The following is a 12,214-nucleotide window of genomic DNA, read 5'->3' as shown; positions in this document are numbered from 1 at the left end:
AGCTGAGCTACCAGAGAAGCCCCAGATTATATTTGCAAATGGGATATAGTGGATAATCATTGATCTTGATATCAGATTAGCATGAATATTCAGCTTGGAATAATGTAATCAAAAGGATCTTCTAAATGCAGATGAGAAAGGAAGAAAAATTAGAGTCAGATAGATATTTTTAAATGCTCTGCACCTGGGTTTGAAGATGGAGGAAAGACCATGTACCAAGGAATGCCAGTGGCCACTAGAAGTAAAACAGCAAAGCGAATGCATTGTCCTCTGGAGCATTCAGGAGGATCACGGTCCTGCAGACATCATAATTTTAGCTCAGTGAGACTTCAGACTTCTGAAGAATTTTAAGATACATATATGTTTTAAGCCACTAGCATGGTAATTTGTTATAGAACTTTAATACAGGTTTATGTTTTAAGCCTCTAGTGTGATAATTTGTTACAAGAGCATGCATGCATGCTAAGTCACTTTAGTGGTGTCTGACTCTTTGTGACCCCATGGACTGTAGCCCTCCAGGCTCCTCTGTCCATGGTGATTCTTGAGGCAATAATACCGGAGTGAGTTGCCATGTCTTCCTCCAGGGGATCTTCCAAAACCAGGGATGGAACCTGTGCCTCTTGTGGGAGCAATAGTAATCTAATACAGATGTTGTTCTTGGAGCTGAATTTAAACCTTTCAATTCAATCAGTGAGCTTCCCTTATCTAAAGGTATTTTGTGGTGAAATCCTACCTTAAACAGGAGATGACTGAGTCCTTTTTGAGGTATTCTGACTCATTAGCTTCTAGAGAGAATTTCTCATTGCCTAAATATAAATATGGTTCTAACTGTGAGGTCTTTGAGGATTTAAGATGAGAAACGTAAATCATTATTAATATTATGGTCACACATTCTGCTTAGAAGCCTTCTGTCAAAATTTCTAAATTCTATTTTCTGTTATTTCAATCATCTGTTCACTTCCATCCCTCTAACTTCCTCTCAAGTTTTCTTTCAACTTGGGATGGATTACAAATGAGATTGTAGGCATGTGCATACAAGTGTGAGTGTATTTATTTCAGACAAAGGTGCATACAGATGCAGGCACATATATATACACATATACATCTAACCTTGGACTTAGGTTGGAAAGCCCATGACTTTTCTAACAGCAACGACTTTTCTAAAATAAAGGACTCAGCAAAGTGTTTCTATATATTTCATTCATTCTTCACAGCATCCATGTGAAGTTTGAATTTGTCATGTCAACTTTTCTTCTGAAGTAAGTAAACCTGAGACTCAGGTCAATTATGTTATTAACAATACCCTTTCAAAGAAATTAAAACATGTTGTGCATTTTTGAACTATTAAAAAAATGAACCAGGTGGTATGTACTGCTAACTTTTGAAATTCAGCAAATAGTATACTTTAAAAAATGGGGGTTTATTGTATGTAATTACTCTTCAAGGAATTATAATTTAAAACTTCTGGTTTGCATGGCTCAGGGCAACAAGGAAAGTCCATTTAGTTAAGTCAAACAGAAAATTGGGAGATATCTCTTTAAATGAGGAAGAAAGAAAGGTGTTATATATGGATATAAGAATAGTGATACTAATATTAAGAAATTACCATTTGATACTGTTTGACACTGAAATATCATTTCAGTGTTTTTCTTGTAAACTAAAGACTAACCTACATATATAAAAAGAAGAAATTGACATAAAGTGGCTCAAAACAGAAGAGCACTACAACTGCACACACCTAATGGAGGGAACATTAAAACACAAAATAGAGCCAAGCAGCTGACAGCAGACACATGAATAAGAGACTATCAGAACTCAGATCAAATCCCCATAGTGCATTCCTGTTTGAGAGTAAAGACATTATGTTAAAACATTTGCTTTTAGGACAACTTGTTATGCAGCAACAAACTAATAAAATAATCCAAGTGAACAGCTGAGTGAAATTATAATAATAAAGGGCTTCTCATTCTAGGCATTTGTTCTGATATTTGAATAGCATTTATAATTACTCAGTTATTCAAGTCTATTTCATATAAATGTATTAAAAAGTGATTCCATTGAGGTTTTCATGTAGGTGACTGTGCCAGGTTAAAAGAATATGCCTGTTTGTTAAAAAATCTGTGACTCTGAATCACAGGATCAGAAGGAATTTAAGCTCCCTAGTGAACTGGACTTTGGAGATACACACACACACACACACACACACATATGATATTTATATTGCTCATTCAAAATCATTTAGTGGTTATTACCCAAAGCAATCTATAGATTCAATGCAATCCCTATCAAGCTACCAACGGTATTTTTCACAGAGCTAAAACAAATACTTTCACAATTTCTATGGAAATAAAAAAAAACCTCTAATAGTCAAAGCAATCTTGAGAAAGAAGAATGGAACTGGAGGAATCAAAGCTGCCTGACTTCAGGCTCTATCTACTACAAAGCCACAGTCATCAAGACAGTATGGTACTGGCACAAAGACAGAAATATAGATCAATGGAACAAAATAGAAAGCCCATAGATAAATCTATGCACCTATGGACACCTTATCTTTGACAAAGGAAGCAAGAGTATACAATGGAGAAAAGACAATCTCTTTTAACAAGTGGTGCTGGGAAAACTGGCCAACCACTTGTAAAAGAATGAAACTAGAAGACTTTCTAACACCATATACAAATCAATACAATATTGTAAAGTAATTAGCCTTCAATTAAAATAAATAAATTTAAACTTAAAAAAATAATAAAACAAAACAAAAATAAATAAATAAATAATCTCAAAGTGGATTAAAGATCTAAACGTAAGGCCAGAAACTATAAAACTCCTAGAGGAGAACATAGGTAAAACACTCTCCGACATAAATCACAGCAGGATCCTCTATGACCCACCTCCCAAAATATTGGAAATTAAAAAAAAAAAGGGGGACCTAATTAAAATTAAAAGCTTCTGCACAACAAAGGAAACTATAAGCAAGGTGAAAAGACAGCCTTCAGAATGGAAGAAAATAATAGCAACTGAAGCAAATGACAAAGAATTAATCTCAAAAATATACAAGCAACTCCTGCAGCTCAACTCCAGAAAAATAAATGACCCAATCAAAAAATGGGCCAAAGAACTAAATAGACATTTCTACAAAGAAGACATACAAATGGCTAACAAACACATGAAAAGATGCTCAACATCACTCATTATCAGAGAAATGCAAATCAAAACCACTATGAGGTACCATTTCATTCCAGTCAGAATGGCTGATATCCAAAAGTCTACAAGCAATAAATGTTGGAGAGGGTGTGGAGAAAAGGGAACCCTCTTACACTGTTGGTGGGAATGCAAACTAGTACAGCCACTATGGAGAACAGTGTGGAGATTCCTTAAAAAACTGGAAATAGAACTGCCTTATGACCCAGCAATCCCACTGCTGGGCATACACACTGAGGAAACCAGAATTGAAAGAGACACGTGTACCCCAATATTCATTGCAGCACTGTTGATAATAGCCAGGACATGAAAGCAACCTAGATGTCCATCAGCAGATGAATGGATAAGAAAGCAGTGGTACATATACACAATGGAGTATTACTCAGCCATTAAAAAGAATACATTTGAATCAGTTCTAATGAGGTGGATGAAACTGGAGTATATTATACACAGTGAAGTAAGCCAGAAAGAAAAACACTGATACAGTATACTAACATATATATACGTACACACACACATATATATAAAATATTGTAATTAGTCTGTAATTAAAATAAATAAATTTAAATTTAAAATAAATAAATATACATGAAATTTTTTTTAATAGAAAGATGGTAACAATAACCCTGTATGCAAGACAGCAAAAGAGACACAGATGTATAGAATAGTCTTTTGGACTTTGTGGGAGAGGGCGAGGGTAGGATGATTAGGGAGAATGGCGTTGAAACACGTATAATATCATGTGTGAAACAAATCGCCAGACCAGGTTTGATGCATGATACAGGATGCTCGGGGCTGGTGCACTGGGATGACCCAGAGAGATGGTATGGGGAGGGAGGTGGGAGGGGGGTTCAGGATGTGGAACACGTGTACACCCGTGGCAGATTCATGTTGATGTATGACCAAACCAATATAATATTAAAAATTAATTAGCCTCCAATTAAAATAAATGAATTTATATTAAAAAAAGTTTAGAATGGAGAAGATATTTCATTTAGAACGATTGAAGGAATCGTATTTGTAGGTAACAATACGAGTTTTCTAGTAGAAGAAGAAAGATGATTCAATATAAAATATAATTATACCAATCTTTCATGCCAATGATAAATCCCTTTATATATGGACACTGATTTTTCGTACATTGGTAAGTAAATGTACACCAGAAAAAATAATTTTCATAGTTAAAATCTGGTATAAATATATGCTTCATTTTAATTAAGGTCATCTTAGACTCTGGACATTATTAAGTCAAACTTTTTATTGAAATTGGTGTTTCACATAGACTAGCATTGGAGACATGCCTTGATGATCAGCTTTTCTAGTGATCTGATAACAATGGCTCAGCAGGTAAAGAATCTATCTGCAATGCAGGAGATGCAGGGAATGGAGGGTGGATCCCTGGGTCGAGAAGATCCCTTGGAGTAGAAAATGATAACCCACTCCAGTATTGTTGCCTGAAAAATTCCACAGACAGAGGAGTCTGGTGGGCTACAATCCATGGGGTCATAGAGTCAGACACAACCGAGCAACTGAGCATACACTGATAACCAACATGCACACTGAGCCGAAGAACAAGATCCTAGATGGAATAAAATGGAATGCTTTGCTATGAAACACACTATATGCTAAAGCCTACATTTTGGGGAAGAGAAATTATGGTAGTGATGTCAAAGGAATGATGAACAAAAAGTGATAACCTGAGGTATCATGCTTACACTCATGAAATTATGTTACTGGATTTATTAGCCAAGGTAATTTTTCTTTTCCAAAAAGGTTACAGAACTCATGATTATTCACTCAGTAAAATGAAATCAATTTGATCTGTATATAACATTTCACAAAGAAATCATTCTTAGGAGATACACAGATACACCCAGTCTATGAGATATATATTCACAACCTTATTTCATTTAAGGTTGTGAATCCACTTGGGAGAGTAGAAAAATGACAAAAGATGAAGCACAGATGACAGGACAGAAAAGCTAATGAAGTAAGTTGCTGAAGTTGTATAGAGAAGTCAAAATCTAAGAAATGGAAATAGCAAACAGTAAGTTGAAGGAGAAAGTGCTATTTCCACAGTTTGATCAAAGAATCACAAGAGGTGGCCCCAAGGCTTTAGCCCTGCTATCATGGGCATTTTTTCAGCCCAAGGACAAATGACTCTGATATAGTCTCCTTCCCAAATAATCTTTTCAGTTCAGTTCAGTTCAGTTCAGTTGCTCAGTCATGTCTGCCTTTTTGTGACCCCACAGACTGCATCTTGCCAGGCCTTGCTGTCCATCATCAACTCCCAGAGTTTACTCAAACTCATGTCCATTGAGTCGGTGATGCCATCAAACCATCTCATCCTCTGGGAGTAAGCTCTGGGAAGTCTGGCATGCTGCAGTCCATGGGGTCACAAAGAGTTGGACATGACTGAGGGACTAAACTGAACTACATATATCATTTCACAAAGAAATTATTCTTAGCAGATGCACCCCGTCTTATGAGATATATGGGCATTTCCATGTATTTCACTTAAGGAGGTGAATCAATTTAAAAAAGTAGAAAAAAGTTAATGAAGCAAGTTGTTGAAATTGTATAGAGAAGTTTAAATCAAAGAAATGGAAATAGCAGGCAATCAGCAGAAGGAGCAAGCACCATTTTCACAATATGATCAAAGAATTATAATATGAGGCCCTGAGGCTTTAACCCTGCTATCGTGTGCAACTTTTAGAATAGATTTAGAATGAAAGGACCATGAGGAATAAGAGATGTGGAAAGTAGTTCAATATGCAACAGTGTGATGTATTTGCACCACGTATGAAGAACATTCCTTTTCATTTTTGTTTAAGACAAGGATTTGCAAGTGAAGAATATTTGAGCGATGGCTTAATTCCTTCAGTTAAAAAAATATTGGAGAGAACATAAGATGACTGACACAGATTTTACCACACAAAATTTTAAATTCTCAGAAATTCTGCACAAATTATTGCGTACATAATGACATATTTAAGGGCAAACGACAATCTTGATCATAAAAATCCAAATCTTAATTTGAAAACATATAGTAATTTAAAAGAAAAACAGGAGCAAAAACATGATGAATTTCCTATATGAAAGCAAAGAACTTGACTGGTCAGTTTTAAAAGGAGGCAGTAATGGGCTAATGATTCTACCAGATCAAACCAGTCAATCCAAAGGAAATCAGTTGTGAATATTCATTGGAAAGACTGATGCTGAGCTGGAGCTCCACTACTTTGGCCACCTGATGTGAAGAGCTGACTTACTTGAAAAGACCCTATGCTGGGAAAGATTGAAAGCAGAAGGGAATGACAGAGGATGAGATGGTTGAATGGCATCACTGACTTGATGGACATGAGTCTGAGCAAGCTCTGGGAGCTGGTGATGGACAAGGAAGCCTGGTGTGCGGCAGTCGATGTGGTCACAAAGAGTCAGACACGACTGAGCATCTGAACTGAACTGAGTGATTCTACACATATATTTAATATTATAGGAAATGAAATAATTGCAGGGTAAGCTCTTTGACATACAATTTTGACATAATAATCTTTTTTTATTTGAATATTGAGAGGGTGGAGACACTGAAATGTATTCCTCATCAAGGGCTGTTGCAGGGAAATTGCTGGCCAGCATTCTAGGTCTGGATCTTATTCATCATAGTTAAATATGCTTCTGCTAGAAAATCATGCCACGTCACTGTACATCCGTCCACAGCTAATACCCTTTAAATCTACTTCAGTTGACGACAAACGTACTTGGACTTAGGTTCTACTTTGACTGAAAACTTATATCGTAAGTTTACAATATAAACTTACTAGCTTACAAACAGTTGAAAGACATTAAAGTTGCTTGCTCAGATGACTAAGGCTTTACTGTTCTAAAGCTTGGCTGAGGGAACATTCCCAGCGGTTTGAATTTTAAAACTGCCATTTTCTCCCCTTGGTTTTAGGTCTTACCCTATTGAACTATTAGGCTCAGTCTCACTCAGTCCTTGTGAAGTGTATTGATGAGAATACTGGAACTGGTTTGAAAAACAGTCCTCAAATATTTTCATGTGCAGGTTCATATAAGGTGATGACCAAGGAAACTTTTTTTATAGTAATGAAACCTATTTAGTTTCCTCAGAACTCTTTTCATGAACTAGCTTTAACATTCAATAAGATGATCTTGTTCCCTGGATGATTTTTTTTTCTACTTATTTGCTCTACTATAATAAATACATTACCAATATGAAATGTTGGTTGCTTGCTAGGGTTAAATGTTACCTGGTCATAGTATTTGGTTTGCATGATAAATTGCTGAATATATTTATATTTTATTGTTATTTCTGCTTATTTGACTATGCCAAAGCCTTTGACTGTGTGGATCACAATAAACTGTGGAAAATTCTGAAAGAGATGGGAATACCAGACCACTTGACCTGCCTCTTGAGAAATTTGTATGCAGGTCAGGAAGCAACAGTTAGAGCTGGACATGGAACAACAGACTGGTTCCAAATAGGAAAAGGAGTACATCAAGGCTATATATTGTCACCCTGCTTATTTAACTTCTATGCAGAGTACATCATGAGAAACGCTGGGCTGGAAGAAGCACAAGCAGGAATCAAGATTGCTGGGAGAAATATCAATAACCTCAGATATGCAGATAACACCACCCTTATGGCAGAAAGTGAAGAGGAACTAAAAAGCTTCTTGATGAAGGTGAAAGAGGAGAGTGGAAAAGTTGGCATAAAACTCAACATTCAGAAAACGAAGATCATGGCATCTGGCCCCATCACTTCATAGGAAATAAATGGGGAAACAGTGGAAACAGTGTCAGACTATTTTTGGGGGGCTCCAAAATCACTGCAGATGGTGACTGCAGCCACGAAATTAAAAGACGCTTACTCCTTGGAAGAAAAGTTATGACCAACCTAGGTAGCATATTGAAAAGCAGAGACATTACTTTGCCAAAAAAGGTCCGTCTAGTCAAGGCTATGGTTTTTCCAGTGGTCATGTATGGTTGTGAGAGTTGGACTGTGAAGAAAGCTGAGTGCAGAAGAATTGATGCTTTTGAACTGTGGTGTTGGAGAAGACTCTTGAGAGTCTCTTGGCCTGCAAGATTATCCAACTAGTCCATTCTGAAGATCGGCCCTGGGATTTCTTTGGAAGGAACGATGCTAAAGCTGACACTCCAGTACTTGGCCACCTCATGCAAAGAGTTGACTCATTGGAAAAGACTCTGATGCTGGGAGGGATTGGGGGCAGAAGGAAAAAGGAACGACAGAGGATGAGATGGCTGGATGGCATCACTGACTTGATGGACATGAGTCTGAGTGAACTCTGGGAGTTGGTGATGGACGGGGAGGCCTGGCGTGCTGCGATTCATGGGGTCTCAAAGAGTCGGACACGACTGAGTGACTGAACTGAACTGAACTGATTGCTATTTTCTTGGAGTTTTTAAAATAATATGAAAATTAGAGATTAGTCTTTGGTTTTTCTTATAATGCTGCTATTGTAGAAAGCTGTTCGTTTTTGTTATCGTGATTAAAAATAGTTTTAGAAAAGTCACTGGAACACTTTTTTTCATGTGCTTTCAGATAATTTTTATATATTTCAAACAGGTTTCGTGAGATTTCAAAATTAGCAATTTTGAAATCTTTTCTGGGAGGTAAAGTTGATTGATGACTCAATATCTTATTTCATGAATTGTTCATTATACATTCTAATAAAATGAGAAGAAAATACCATGTCATTAACATAGCTTATGGAAATTATGCACAGAGTCATGCCTTTTTGATTAGTGTATGAAGACAATAATTTAAATAGCATAAATAATAGTATCAATTGATTATGTCAATATAATTTAAATAAAATGTGTAATAATTTAAATAAATAATTATTTTATTATAAAGGCATTTAACAATAAAGTACAAATTAATTCAAATGCATCTGAGAAAACTAAGCCTGGGTGACCAGGGGTCAAGGTAGTTAAACAAATGAGATCCTCTTTGGGTGCAAAATTAGTGTTCATGTGAAGTATTTCTAGCTAGTCATTGCAACACAGAAGAAGATTGATGGCATTAGGAGACCCCAAACTGAGAAACAAGAGAGAAGAGACCATTAAGCAAAAGCATTGGTGATTTTTTTCTCAGTGATAAAATAAATATATTTCATTGCATTATTTTTGTCTTTCTTAGATTTTATTTTTTCTCTCTTTTTAAAAAATAATTTATTTCTTTTTAATTGGAAGATAGTTAGTTGCTTTACAATATTGTGTTAGTTTCTGCTATATATAACATGAAACAGCCATAGATATAGGTATCTTCCCTCTCTCTTGCACCTCTCTCCCACCTCCCATCCCATCCCACACCTCTAGATTGTCACAAAGTACCAGATTTGAGCTCCCTGCATCACACAGTAAATTTCCACTGGGTATTCTAATTTTACATAGGTAATGCATATGTTAATGCTACTGACTCTATTCGTCTCACCCTCTCCATCCCCTGATGAGTCCACAAGTCTCTTCTCTATGTCTGTGTCTCCATTGCTGCCCTGCAAATAGGTTCATCAGTACCATCTTTCTAGATTCATATGATACATTCTAGATTTCTAGATACATATGCGTTAATATGTGATATTTGTCTTTCCCTTTCTAACTTCTTTCACTCTGTACAATAGGCTCTAGGTTTATCTATCTTATTAGACCTGAGTCAAATGTGTTCATTTTTATGGCTGAGTACTATTCTATTGTGTATATGTACCACAACTTCTTTATCCAAAGAATACTCAACCCCCATGGGCTTCAGTTTACCTGTCTGTGAGATGAACCTGTATCAAGGTCGGCCTCAGAAGGGTGACAAGAGGATTAAATGGAATAAAATGGCAAAGCTTCTGCATAAGGAATGCAGGTGACAAGTGCTAAATAAATGTCAGCTCTTGTTACATACTAGAGTAATTTTTGTAATGCTCCAGATTTTTATTCCCACATTATCAAGCCAATTTCTGTCCATATGCACTGTCCTCTGTTAGGTCTAAGTCATAAGGCTCAGTATGCCCCAGGAAGAAAGAGGATGTGTTATGAGGAGTAGAATTTCTCAACCTTGACACCATTGATGTTTGGTTAGGGTCATTCTTTGCTATAGGGGCTGTCTTGTACATTGTAGGATGTTTAGCCATATCCCTGGATATGGATGCCAGTAGCATCACCAGCCAAGTTACAAGGACTAAAAATGTCTTCATATACTCCAAAAGGGGCCAAATTACCCCCACTTGAGAACCACAGCAATGTGTCTTCCAAACAGAAATAGAACATATGAAAATTTTCCATGTGCAAAATCCCCAGGGGAGTGAGCTAAAGCAGGGGTACCCAAGCTCCAGGATCTAATGCTTGATGATCTGAGGTGGAGCTGATGTAATAATAATAGAAATAAAGTGCACAATAAATGCAGTGAGCTGAATAATTGATGCTTTTGAACTTTGGTGTTGGAGAAGACTCTTGAGAGTCCCTTGGACTGCAAGGAGATCCAACCAGTCCATTCTGAAGGAGATCAGCCCTGGGATTTCTTTGGAAGGAATGATACTAAAGCTGAAACTCCAGTACTTTGGCCACCTCATGTGAAGAGTTGACTCATTGGAAGAGACTCTGATGCTAGGAGGGATTGGGGGCAGAAGGAGAAGGGGATGACAGAGGATGAGATGGCTGGATGGCATCACTGTCTCAATGGACATGAGTCTGGGTGAACTCCGGAAGTTGGTGATGGACAGGGAGGCCTGGCGTGCTGCAATTCATGGGGCTGCAAAGAGTCGGACACGACTGAGCAACTGAATTGAACTGAACTGAACTGAATGCACATATATGGAATCTAGAAAAATGGTACTGAAGAATTTATTTACAGGGCAGCAATCGAGAAACAGACATAGAGAATAGACTTATGGACATGGGGAATGGGGAGGAGAGGGTGAGATGTATGAAGAGAGTAACATGGACACTTACATTACCATATGTAAAATAAATAGCCAATGAGAATTTGCTGTATGTCTCAGGAAACTCAAACAGGGACTCTGTATCAACCTAGTGTGGTGGAATGGGGAGAGAGATGGGAAGGAGGGAGGTTCAAATGGGAGGGAATATATGTATACCTATGGCTGATTCATGTTGAGGTTTGGCAGAAAACAGCAAAATTATGTAAATCAATTATTCTTCAATTACAAAATAAATGAACTAAAAAAATATCCACAAACAACAAATACTGGAGAGAGCATGGAGAGAAGGGAACCCTCCTACTCAGTCAGTGGGAATGTAAATTGGTACAGTCACTATGGAGAACAGTATGGAGGTTCCTTAAAAAACTAAAAGTGGTGCTACCATATGACCCTGCAATCCCACTCCTGGGCATATATCCAGAGCAAAACAATATGAAAGGATACATGCACTCCAATGTTCATTGCAGCACTGTTTATAATAGCCAAGACATGGAGACAACCTAAATGCCCATCAACAGAGGAATGGATAAAGAAGAAGTGGTACATACATACAATGAAATATTACTCAGCCATTAAAAAGAATGAAATAGTGCTTCTTGCAGCAACATGGATGGACCTAGAAAGTGTCATACTGGGTGAAGTAAGTTGGACAGAGAGGAGAAATATTGTATTGCATCTTCGAATCTAAAAGAATTGAAACAAATTAACTTACTTACCAAACAGAAAGAGAGCCACAGACTTAGAAAATGAACTTATGGTTGTGAGGGTGGAGGGATAGTAAGGGAGTTTTGGAAAGTCATGTACACACTGCCATATTCCAAATGGGTAATCAACAAAGACTTAGTGTGTAGCACATGGAACTCTGCTCAATGTTATGTGCCAGCCTGAATGGGATGGTGGTTTGGAAAAATGGATATATTTATATGTATGGCTGAGTTCCTTTGCTGTTCACCTGAAACAACCACAACATTGTTAACTGACTATACCCCAATACAAAATAAAAAAGTTTAAACTTTGCAAAATATATATATATATATTCTTTAGGTTTC

This window comes from Bubalus kerabau, chromosome 1 (genome assembly GCF_029407905.1).
Source record: "Bubalus kerabau isolate K-KA32 ecotype Philippines breed swamp buffalo chromosome 1, PCC_UOA_SB_1v2, whole genome shotgun sequence".
In the NCBI taxonomy this organism is placed as follows: Eukaryota; Metazoa; Chordata; class Mammalia; order Artiodactyla; family Bovidae; genus Bubalus; species Bubalus kerabau.
Note: the sequence above shows the minus strand (reverse complement) of the source record.